Raw genomic sequence first — 13,627 nt, forward strand, 5'->3', positions numbered from 1 at the left:
CCCTGTCTGTAGCTGTTCCCGAATCGGGGGGCCGGATCCTTCAGAGGACTCGGTCTACTTGGTGCCTTCTTTGAACGTGTAGACCCCAAAGGCTAAACCGAAATAAGATGGTCCGGTATATGGAGGATTTCCAGCTCGTTGCTCGTCCTGGGATAAGATGGACCAAGAAGGCCCCCCCCCTCTGAAGAAAATACTGAGAAACTGCAGTGTTCAGTGCATGTCTGAAAGCGGGCTCCCTGCAACAAAGTGACACATCTCATTGTCCTGAGCTTAGATTCAGGATTATAATTATTTTTCCCCAATCCAAAACACCAAAAGATGGCTATCATGGGATCTGGCTGGATGGCCACCCTGAAAACATCGGAAAGTGTCTTTGAACATAAACTCCAGTCGGTGGACAGTTTAGGAAATTGTCAGAATGAATGTGCTAGAGAAGGAGGTGAGCGTCGGTCCCAATGAGGGTTTGAGAGTTGTGTGGTTTACTAACCAAGGGAAATGCTATAACCACTAATCCGGTGTAACGGACAATGATGCATAGCTGCAGACGACTTTATTCAGCTGGAAACATCGATGTAGGAAGTCATCTTTTGTGAAACACAAAGTTCATAATGTACTGTATGTGCATGGTACTCTACAATGAGAAAATATTCAGTGTGTCCACAGCCAGGCTTTATAATCCTCTGTTTAATAGTGTGAGGAACTTGTGACAAAAGCAAATGTGTTTGGAAATTGTGTTTTCTGATCCCAACCACATGCCAGGGCATAATGAAGGAAGCTATCCTTGCCTGCCTCTCTCTCCCTACTTCTCTATCTCCCACTCTCTCTCTCTCCTTCTCTTTCTCCCTCTCTCTGCTGTTTGCCGCCGACCTCCTCAATTAGAGCTCACTCTGACAAACCGCTGCTGAGTCTCGACTAGGTAATGACTGGCAGCAGAGGAGGCAAACAGCCGTATCCCTCGCCCCAACTCTCTCTTTCTCTCTATCTCTAAACCAAACAATTTTCCTTTGTCTCCCTCCTGGTTGCCCCCCTCTCTCTCTCTCTCCTTCCCTCTCTCTCTTTCTAAACTAACAGCCCCCCCCCCCCCCCGTCTTTTCTCTAAACCATCATCTTTCTCTAAAGTAAACTCTGGACTCTCTCCTTCACTCCTCTTTCTCTCTCTCACACACTCTTCTCTCTTTCAAAGCCTGACACTGAGCTCTCACCCTCTAAATTGGCATCTCTCCACCCCCCCCCTCAATCTCTCTATCACTTTGCCCTACTTTTTTGGCATATTTTTCTCTCTTCACTCTCTCTCACTGGACCTAATCCACGTCTCGCCCCCGAAACCCTCTCACCTTCCTCCTCTGACAAACAAACAACTGAATTGAAGAGTGTTGGGAGGGAACACCTTCGGAGCGTGACGACCCGGCCGGCTACCGGAGTGACTGACGGAGAGACTAGCTAACAAAGTGACAGAGAGACTGACAGGAGATTGGAGGAGCACTGAGAGGGTCGACTGTGAGGCGCTGAAGTAATTTGAAGATTGGCAGACAGGACAGATAGATGCTGATGGGTGACAGGGGTAGATTTGCAGTCCCACCGAACTACCTGAAGCCTGCAGCTCTCACCACCATGTATATTAAATTCTAAGTGATTGTTTCTCGGTCAACTTACCCATGAGACTCCCAGGCTGATAGATCGCTTAGTGTTTAGCGCTTACTGGTTTGAATGAAAGCCGAAACTATCATTGTTTCAAAAGTGGGAAACTTTCTAATCATTTAACCTATAGGCTGCTCTAGTTTAGATTAATGACATTGTGAAGCAGTGTGGGATCATAGGAGCTGTGGTCTTCCCCACCATCTCTTGTCCCATTATCTTATTGGGTCGCTTTGTTGCACTAGGAGAGCTTCGGAAAAGCAGATTTGACCCAATTCAAAGGCATTACATGTACTTAAGTATGTTCATGAGTGAAGATATATATATGAATTAGATGATTATTTATATGGAATAAAATAATATAAGGAACTATTAAAACAAATTATAAATTTGGCTGGTGTCTACTTCCAACATGAGCTGTTGTGTTCTTTTCACCCGCACTATATTGCATCAATTACTTAACTTTCTTTCTGTAGAAAAGCTGCAGAGCATCAGAACAAAAGATAATTTATTATCAACTCATCACTGCAACATTTTCAAACTCAGGTTTACATATTTCTCCTTTGTCTTCTATGACTCTCATAATTTATCATGTGTGCAATGTTGCGGCAATAAATTGTTAATAAATGTGTTTTTGGCCGATGCTCTGCAGCTACTTTGCACAGGGTTAATCCATCACACTGATGAATTAAAGATCTGGATATAACGACAAAGCAAGATTTGCTGAGGAGGATCACAGAGAATAAAGGATTTATCACAACTTGGCAAACCAAAGGTTGCTCTTAAAATTGTCTTGTAATTGATCGATAAGCCAGTGATCTATGATCTGTGAATCATTGGTTAATCCATCAGTTACAACTTAATTAAACTGCTTGTAATGTGTGCTGCCTTGAAAACTGTCATTTTACAGTACTTAACTTTACACTACACTTGGCCAGGCCTGTCAGTTTTGGTCATAATGCAAAAATATTATTATATTGTTTTCTTTTTATATGCAGACTTCCTCTGCTTCCTCCGATTTGGCCAATAGGCACGGCTATCTTAATCATTTAGTTTGTGAATGTAGCGTGGATCCACAGTATTTTGGCAGATTGAGTGTAAATGTCATGAAATGTCACAATTTCTGTGGTTCTGTGATTGAGAAGAAGAAACTCGATCACAGTCAAAAATCATTAGATCGCTCACCCCTGGTGTCAGGAGTTAACTGCAGAACAGGAAGATGCAGACATCTCAGCATGACACCACAGAAAAGAGAAGCCGTCTGTGTGTGTGTGTGTGTGTGTGTGTGTGTGTGTGTGTGTGTGTGTGTGTGTGTGTGTGTGCGTGCAACTGTGTGTATTGTGATTGCAAGCTGTGCCACCTGCACAGTCCATCTCATCACGGGAATACGGAGAAACAGGACGCCACATTTAGCATCACTGTCACATACAGTTTCACAGACAAATAAACACAGAGACTGTGTGATTCTGCATGTGTATGTGTGTGTGTGTGTGTGTGTGTGTGTGTGTGTGTGTGTGTGTGTGTGTCTGTGTGTGTGAGAGAGAGAGAGAGGCAGAGTTGTAAGAAAAGATGGGATGATGGGTTCCCTAGCATAAATAAATCATCAATGTGTTTTGCTGCCTTGGCTGGGTTCACAAGTGAAAGAGGGAGGAGGAGTAGGAGGAGGAGGAGGAAGAGGTGAGGGAGAGTGAAAGAGATGAGGTGGAGAAGGAAACTGCTGGCTGAGGGGGGGAACGAGCGGCAGGTGGGAATCCTGATGTCTGCTTTGTGCTTCAAGTGGAATAGAAAACACAAGGGCGTCTGCAGTCAAACTGACGTAATTGGTGCCAAGAATAACCAAACACTTTGGCTGAACGGAAGATCCGTGTGAAGGATCATAAATGCAATAATATAAAAACATTTCCACACGAATTTGGATTTAGTTTCAACCTTCGCTTGTGTCATTCTACCTCTGAAATACTTTCAAGAAAAACAACTAAAAGTTTTGACATCTTGACAAACTCATCTGCTGTTTCTTTTCTCTGACGGCTATGATGATGCACAGCTGTGATATATTGAGTTTCTTCTTTTTCTACAGAGTCAAATGTGTCTTGATGAAAAAACATGTCTGGGTTTCTGGTGAACTTTGCTGTGGAAATTCATGTTCCCCAGAGGATGAATCATAATGGTTTTGATTAGACCTGACGTGTCTGTTTTTGTTTTTTTATCAAGAACCATAAACTCTCTTTAAATTGTCGACTTAAATCTAACAACTAACTTCCATTTTAACATTTAATGGCCCAAGGAAGTACAGTTTTGAATTTGGTGGGATTTGGACATGATATGTTTTATTGACAAACTTAGAATAAACAGGCTACAAGCGCTGTGTAGCAGCAGCAGCGGCCGTTGGGACTCATCAATGTGAGTGACGCTGTCAATCACGACAACAGCAACGACAAACTGATTGTCCAGTTCAGGGTTATGCGTCGAGTCGAACTTTGAAGGTGAACAGCTGTCCATGCTGCAGCGACGGTGCAGCTTCAGGGTTCAGTGGACTGGTGGAGCAGTCGGCCCCAGCTCAATTAGAGCAGGTCCCTTTTATAGTTTCAGAAAGAATACTGCAACCATTATTACCACAGACAGGCAAACAGACAGTGTTCAACAGGGGCACTGCACTCGCTCTCCAAATCCAAAACACACTGCATGTTTGTTAATGCTGAAGGTTTATACTAAAGCTGAGATTATGGTTAACACAGGGAAAAGGATTCCTGCTGTAGATAGATAACTTTTGAGAGATCAGTTTGCATCATGTATGCCCCCCCCGCACTGCATATTCTTAATATTCTTTTTCTTTTTTCATTACTGAACCAGACTCTGCAGTCAGTCTTTTCATTCTGGAGTCATGGTGAGATGCTGGTTTGCAGTGGAAATACCTGATCCTTTTTTCGACTTTAGCTCATGTTGCCTTTTCTCCTACAGATCTCTACAAGTCTGAAAAATGCAGGAGAGAACACAAGCAGAATATTCTGACTAACAGATAATGCCGTCATAGCTGCAACTTTAGTTCAGTTTCATTTTTGCGGGAGAGCATATCATCTAAGTTACAGCAGCTATAGGTGCTCCACGGTGTCCCTTTAACACACAACTATGAATTAAACTCAAGTGTGTATTATTATTTGAACATTATTCTCATTTCATGTCTGACTCGGTGAGCTAGTTTGCAACCTTCGCTCTCTCCCTACCTAGGTCAGTCAGGGTGACTAACAATGTACAATGAATGACTAATGCTGGTTTTTACTCCAAATGCAAATTCAAGGGAAAATTATACATTTATAACATATTTTTTAGAGCAAGTGAGGCATCACCCTCCCACACAAGAAATAATTGGATGTAAAATGTTCACTTTGTAATGCATTCATATTATCTCTTCAAAAATATTGATGAGAATTTCTTAAAAGCAGAAATGGGAGATAGGGTTAACTCTGTATTGGCATCATCATGTGGAGCTCCTACATTTGTCATTTAAAACAAAAAAAGACAAAGTTGTAACATTGACTGTTGACTGACAGAGAAATAACGATCATATGGTTCAGAGCTATACCATTAGACAGTATATGGTCTCAAAGTCTAATTTCAAGTCGTCTTCAATACAGCACGATGTTCGATACGTAAATTATGGTCCCATTTACAGTCAAATAGACGGTAAAGCAACACAAATACTAAATGAGGCCAAAAATCATTACATATTGTCAGTTGAGCAGCTCCGGGCTGTATATTACCACATATTAGACTCCTGCTTTCTTGTTTTTGCAGGGTCGCCCTGGCCTATGATTCATATACATCTAAATATTTGCTATCAAATGTTCTAACCTTTACTGCCTACAGCTACAAAAAAAAAACATTTAATGCAATTTCTTTGTTTTAATTTTAATTTAGTTATAGTAATCCATATATTTGAGGAAAAAAACAACACATGGTAAATCATTTCAAACAGTACATTTTGGTTTTTCACATGCATTGTAAATGAAGAGTTACAAACGACTACATTTGCACTCAGAATATTTATTTTTTTCATCTGGGTGTTACTCACCTTTAAAGAGTGTGTGTGTCTATAATACAATGAGGCAGTCGAAGGATGCGAGCTTGCTTGTTGACTCACATAAAGGAGAGTCATTGCAGAGGCAGAATGCTGCTTTGTACACTGAAGATAAGGCTTTTCAGAGTTGAAAGCAAGGGGCTTCACATTATAAATGGGGCTAGTGGCTACACACACTCTGAGCGGGGGTCAAGTTCGAATTTATCTCAGTACAGTGAACACAAGGAAGGAGCCGTATGAGGTAAACACATCTGTAACAGCTAAACCGCTTGTAGATGTGTTTGCTTAAGATTTTCATTTGTTTACTGGTGGGATGAGCGTTACGTTGCCGTGGTTTCCATGTGCACTTTGTTGAGCGGGGCTTTGGGTTTCTGAGTAGCATCGGCGCAAAGAAACCACTCTGAGAACCATCACAGAAGAGCCATTATGAATGCACTGTGGTTAGTGTGCGTCACGCATCAAAATGACACAAAAAAAGCAAAGGAGCTCTCTGGCATTTTCAACCAGATTTACAGGACTTGACAGAGTGGAAGTGGACCATCATGCAGAGGGCGGAAAGAGAGGCAGGCAGTGGAGAAACAGCGATGACTTGAGATGCGGTTCAATCTAAAAAGGATGAGAGGGAATATTGAAGGTGAGAGGGGAAAGAAATCCACTGAGAGGTATGCACAGAGCCAAGGAAGAGGGCCCAATGGAAACACCAGGCTTTTCGTTCTGCTCTGGAAATATGACATTGGTCTGACGCACCTGATGGTCGGCCTGGAAAATCTGTAAACGGGCCCATAAATGTGAAAAGGCTATAGGGTTTGGGGCTTGGAAAAACCTTGTGTATGTGCGTGCTGTATCTGACTGTCCTCTCCCTTTACACCGAAGCCAAGTAACAGGCGCACCCGGCCCATAACCTCACTCTGTTTGTCTGTGAAGGCCGACTGGAAGGAATTTCTCTCGACATGACAAAGAGACAGAAAACAGTTACCCGCTTAATAAATCAACTTTTCTTTTACATCTGATAGGCAGACGCCTCAGAGGGAAAGAAAAGAGGACTTGGGTTGGACATATTTTATTTCTTGGGACTATATTTTTTATTTATGCCAAAATGTATTTTGTGAGGTCACACTGACCTTTGACTTATCTACTCCTTGAATCCGAGTGATCATTGTGCCAAATATGAAGACATTTGCTCAAAGTTTTTTAGAGATATTATGAACAATGGGATGGACATGTGGATGAATGGATGGTAGAAAGGATCTTAATTGTTGCTGGTGCAGAGAGGATAAAGAAATTACCTTTATTGATTAAAGAACATGCTGTTCATTTAATTTCTGAATGAATGAGGTGCTCTGCATCTCTTTACTCTGAAGACTGTTTCATAACCGGTTGTGTGTGTATTTATGTGTGTATTTGTCTCGTTGTTTGTGACTGTGTCTGGCTACAGCAGCCGAGGTATGTTGAGCGAGAGACAATGGCACGATCCTAAAGGTCCAGAGCAGGGCATGCTGAGATTCATTTCTCCGCCATTTAACAGGGCAAAATATCCCAGCAGTGGCGGCCTGCTCCCACTGTCACACTGTGTGTGAGTCTGTGTTTCTATTTGTAAACGTGTGTGTGCGTTTTTGCCCATCTGTGCATGTGCGTTCGTGCCAAAGAGTTGTGTTCTGTCTGCACAACAGGGCTATGCTTTCTGACTCTGCTATTATGAGGACACGTACCCTCGCTGACTTCCTGTTTCCCCCCCCTCCATCCCATCCAACAACCTCCCACCCCCGCAACCACCACCCCCCCCCCCTCCCCCTCCCCCCGCACGTCCACTCACATTGGTGCTGTGGGCGGTTTTCGCGTTCCATCACTTCCTGCGGCTGACTGTCGGGGCGGATCAGGGCGCCGCGCGAGTCTAATGTTGACGAGCTGAGACAGCCCTGGTCTGACTGGGAGGGGTCTACTGGACCGAGCACAATCTGCCACCCCCCCCACCCCCTCCTCTGCCGACAGACACACATACGCACAAATAAACAAACACGTACTGTAGAGAGCAAACTACACAACACCGCTGTGCAAATCCAGAGTGTATGCATGCATAACTGTGTCACTACAGTACAAGTATGAGTCAAACCAGGAGGCACAAGGGGGCTTTATAAAACTGTGTGGCTTTGTGGAAGTAGTTATGGTTTACTACTATATTGCTATGGGTAAAAAATATGACTGATGATCACCATGGACAGCAGAAGACACATTCTTAGTCTTTAGGGCCAAAACCTGGAACCAATCAGCCATCGGTTCCTACATGACCAGTACCAACCGGACCGAATCACAATGCAGACTTTGGTGACTCATTTCGGTGCCTTAGCAACAGAATGTGATGAATCACCACACGTGCCTGGTTAACATTACACCTAACTCTTGTGGCAACATATTTTCTACATGGCTCTGATGGCAAGTAACGTTAGCTAGCAGCCACCTCAAACTCGAGTTGACATGACAACAAAATGGCAGTCGAACGTGATGCTGTATTTCACGTGTAAGGATTCCGACATTGGGACGTGCAGCAATTGGTCTGAAAACAATTCAGTGTGAACGGAGGAACACGGCAAACACAATGAAGTATTTGGCATCTCACTATCACTCAAAAGCAGAGGGATGCTCCCTGTCTCACTGTCTGACTGTGACCTCGTGCCGAGCACATCAGCTGGCAGTGTGGGCGTCCCTGACCCGGGCGGTGATGACTACTTTGGAGCTTTTGCTGTATTAAGCCCTGAAACTGTGATTCATTGTTAAATTATTGTGGTTTAGTTAGGTTTTATTGATTATGTGATTTTGTTATGTACATTTATTTAGAGTTCTGCACTTATTTATGCTTGTATATTTGAGTCAAGTATACTTTGAACTGTTATGGGTTATTGTGTCAAATTTGAACTTCTAATTTGTCTAAGCGATAAAAAACGAGTGGAGCACCAAGCACAGGGACAGGGCTGGGAGTGAGGATGAGCTGTGTAACAGGAATCCAGCCTCTGCTGCTGCATATTTCAACGAGGACTGGAGGAGGCGACGGCCTGTTATCTGAACTGTGTCACATCTACACCTGCATACCATCTGTGTATGTGTGTGTGACTGCGAGCATGTGTGTGTAGTGCGTGCTGACGTGGACCATGTAATGTGTGTGTGTCTGCACTTGCATGTGTGCACTCATCATGAACAGCCGGGGAGTGTGTGCACGCTCACTGACAGATGTGGTTATACATGATAAAATGGCTGTTAAAAGGAGACGAGCAAGTGTCGGGATAAAGAGTTGGGGGCCGACGAGAAGAGATGGAATGAAAAACTGTTTGACAGAAACAGGCTAACAGTGCGGAGAGGGGGAGGGCGCGGGAGAGACTTGACAGACAGAGTTCAAATAATAGAGAGAGGCAATGACAGAGAGTCAATGGGATGGTGAGACAATAGAAGGACAGACAGGTTCTGTCGGGGGGGTGGTGGTGGAGGGAGAGGAGCGAGGGGAAACAGTGGCTTTTTATTCAAAGTTACAAAACAGAGCATCTAAAGCTCTGTGTGATCTTACAACCATCTCCTCACCACACTGGAACGAAGGAATCAGGGAGAGTGAGAGCTCACTTTAGTCACCATCACCAACTCACACCCTCTAAATCCATATAATTGATTATTGATTAACTGGCTGGAAGAGAGGACAGAAGAGAATGGTGTTGGAGGGTCTATATTGATTATTTTTCACTCTTTCTGTCACCTCGGAGCATTTCCTTAGTTCTACCTTGCAGGATGAGAAGTAAAACACCTTCTGCTGGGAATGCTTTCCCTTATCTATTCCCTGTATTTCCTCCATTTCTCCATCCTCTTTTCACTATATTAATTCTGTTTTTTCTACTGTTTATTCTTTATTTTGTTAAAGGTGATGCTCCCCCAATTATAGTCGAAACTCGTTGTCGTGCCCATTTCTCTATGATTAATACATTTTGAATATTTCATGAAAATTATCTTATCAAACATGCATGGCTAATCCCTCTTTACTTGAGTTTCAAATTATCCCACTTATAAAGGCCCCCTGGTGGCCCTTCAGGGCACCTAACAAGGGCCACACACCCTCCAGTTCTGGATGTCCATGGATCCCAGTGCATCTCCTCTCATTTCCTCTTGTCTTCATATTGAAGTTCTTTGGGAACAGAGATCTACATATTCTCCGAGACAGAAAAAGTCATCTGCTCAAAATGTGTTTTCCAAAAGGGCAACTTACAATTTCCCCAAGTCACCCAGAGCCCGAGACCCTGAGAGCTGTCGCTGAGCCGCTGAGAGACCAAATCTAAGATGAGCATCCTTAATAAAATGAATGGGACTGTTTAGGGTTGCAGGGTAGTGGACCCTCTCCCCCGGGATCTTTGTGCATCTCTCTCTCCCATCATGTCCCGACATCTCTGTCAGCTACGGTAAAGCCTCAAAATCCTCCCAAACTACTGAGAAATACAGGGGAAATAAAACAGTCCAGCAAAAGATTGTGGTTACATAAACTTCGGAGACCAATATCCAGCAGCAGCCACACACCCCTGCTTTCTGCCTCTTTACATAAGAACCACCATGTCCCCCAATGTGCACGCCTCCACCGAGGCTAATGTCCTATCTCACCATGTCTAAAAGAAATAGTTCCAAAAAACATCAAATATGTAAACATCTTGGCGGATGTAAGTAAATATAGAAGATACAATTGGGCTGCTGACCACATTGCACGACATCTATCCTGGACTGAAACTTAAGCATTCGATTAGTGGTCTTATCAGGGGTAGTGCACAACCTTGAAACTGTGGTGAAATGTCTCTTCCCACTGTTTAAAAAACATCCGCAACATCCCTCTCAAAGATCCACAACCAAATGTGCATTAATTTGGAAGTTGTTCACATAAAAAGGTCTTTGAACACTTTCAGATATTTTATAAAAAGTATTCATAAGCCCAGACATTCAACTTGAAACGGTTTCATTTACACCATGTTTTTAGTTTGTGATGCTACCTCCAGACATTGAGGCCAAAAACATTCACAATTTGAATGCTGGGGCTTATGGACATGGATGACACCACAGGAGCAGTATAAAGCCAATTTATGTTTTGTTTTTATTATGTTTGAAGTCACCACTTACTTCGTTTGTTTTGGATTTGGCTGCAAAGCTGTTTACTCCTCAAAGTCCAAAAGTGCTTTGTGAACTCAAACACTTAGTGGTGAGTAGTTAATGAGTGAATTTTTAATTTTCAGTAAACTTTCCCTTAAACAATTCACATGCCAAGTGTGAATCTGATGAGATGAAGAGTTCTCGAGATATGTGAGGTACGTACAGACAGATAGACTTTAGGTTCATATAAATTGTAAAGACAGTCCGGTTTGATGTGCAGAGCCACTGGTCGGCCTGAGGGCGAGCAGGAGAGATTCAAACTCCACCGCTCCACCAGTTTCTCAGTCCATCCCTCGCCTCAGCTTCTGTTCGAAAGCGTGAGGCGAAGGCGCGGTGACCAGTGGCCTCTTCTGAGAAGTGTCTGATTAATCTGACTGGTTGGAAATGAACGGCGCAGCCTGACACAGCGAGTCGCGGTGACACGCCGTACACGCCAACAATCACCACACTGCAGCATGGCATCTGCCAGCCATTTGAAATGCAGCGCTTGACAAGCTGCGATGGAAAAGGAAATGAGCAAAGCCGCTTTTCTGTGATATGTCACAAATCATTTTCATGGCAACGTGCATGTCAGTTTGTGCAGGGAAAGGGGGGGGTTGGAGGGGGGGGGGTCGTGACACCAAGCCGCACGATAGCTTCATCTTTAAAGCAGCTGGAAGTCCGTCCGCTGATTCCAATTCTGGAAGGAGAGTGGGACAGAGATTAGTGAGACAGAGCGGCGAAGAGAGGATGGGAAGTGGTCGATGACTGACAACTCGTTTATTTACTCTTCCCTTCTCTTTCCCTTCTCTGTGCCGAGCCGCTGAGGACAACTCTCCGTTTTTTTCCCTCACAGTCTGACCTGTTTGTTTGACACAATACACACCGACATGGGAAAAACACACGCGATCTCGCACGCCAGCCGGGGTCTCGCATGCGGCGGAGAACCTCTCCTCCGCTTTCAATCCAAAATGCTGCCAAATTCCATGGGTCAAGTGAAACCAAACCGATCGGGGGGGCGAGGGGCTTGGCAGGAATGTCACAGGAGCACGCGTTGGCAGGTGTTTTCTCAGCAGGGGAAAAACACCAGGAGAGGGAAGTACATGAGGGGGGGGAGGATAAGGACGTTGTTGCCGGAATCCTGTGAGATTTCCACTGTATTTTCTGGGATTGAGCTGTTCATGTGAGGCTCTAACATCCCCACCAGGTGCCAAGGCCATTATTGACCTATGAGTCAATGTGTGTGTGTGTGTGTTCGGGTCCCAGGCATGAATAACCATTTTAGCCCAGTACTGATTGTATCCAAAACTACTCTGGAAGAAAACAAGACTATGGTTTTATCATCACAGATTATTATCATAGTGTCTGACTTTTTATGAGATTCTAATCCAGGAATTAATCCGTACACCTGCTCTTCAGGAAACTCTTCATCACCAGGATAGCGTGTGATGAAGCTGGGGGAGAAAAATTAAATATTCATGAGCAACACACCACTGGACCTTGACACGACCTTCAGTTCACTGGTCGGGATAAATAAACTCAATTCACTTTGCACTTCACAGCTCATTCTCAATACAAATTTCCATCCTTGCGCTGAACCCATTACATAAGGTGTGTGCGCTACAGGAGATGTGGAAAATTAAGTGTTGATTGAGGAAAAACTATCTAGTGGGGAGAATGAAATATGGGGTTTATCTGCTGGATGAGAGAAAGGATGAGAGCTGGAGTCAGACCTCTTCTGCTGCGGTGTTGGTTCTACGACCGGATAGAAAGGACTGACTCTGACACAAAATCACATCCACACACACACACACACACACACACACACACACACATATGAAAAGATAGGTCATGCTGGCTAATCCAGGCTAGCTCCAGCAGACCTATAGGGGGCTGGTCTAATCCTGTTATCGGGCCCAACAGATGCTGTTGACAGAACAATAAGCGGGGGGGCCAATATTGCAGCGCGGCCCCGAGGAGGTCATGAGCCAAACTCATCACAGCAGCAGCAGGATCGCTGGCTGGACTCCGGGCCGGTCACACACACCGGCTCTCCGAGGCCGAGCACCTCATGCGACAGCGGTTCAAAGTGATGTGTTCCATGGTATGTGCACCCCTTTGCATTTTGTCTGCAGTGTCAGAGGGTGATGAGTGTGATCTTTATAACGCCGGGAGTAGACCCAAAGCATATAAAAAAAAAAAAACAACATTAATATATACAGAGCCCAGACACCACATTCATAACGCCTGATATCCACCAACACAGAGGTTTTTCAGTCTGGATGCTCAGGAAGGTAAACACATTAAACAACACAAAGACCAACATGTAGACAACAATGTCTGCATCTAGGTGAATGAATTCAGATGACTGAAAGTGTATTTAGATTCATACTTCTGTCCGTTTTCAAAATTTTTTTAAATTCCTGCCGTAAAACTGAAGAAAAAATAAAACAAAGACACAAAAAAAGAACAAGCACAGTCTAACACATGGAACAAGAAGGCAAAGGTTGGAACTTTAAATAAAACAAACTACTTTTCTCCTGGGCAGCTCAAACATATCCATCCACACCCAGTCAGTCATTCACAGGGGACCCAACAACCCGGTAGTTGGCGGAGTTTCCACTTTCAGACATGAACTTTAGAACTTTTTCCTTTTTCGTATGAAGGACATCCGCCAACATTTTTTTAATTCTACAATTGGAACGGTTACAATCTTCATTCCCTCCCGGGTTGAATGTCTCTGCAACAGGTTTTTATCAGCTTCTTTATTCTGGC

The sequence above is a fragment of the Limanda limanda genome, chromosome 17 (genome assembly GCF_963576545.1).
Source record: "Limanda limanda chromosome 17, fLimLim1.1, whole genome shotgun sequence".
Classification (NCBI taxonomy): Eukaryota; Metazoa; Chordata; class Actinopteri; order Pleuronectiformes; family Pleuronectidae; genus Limanda; species Limanda limanda.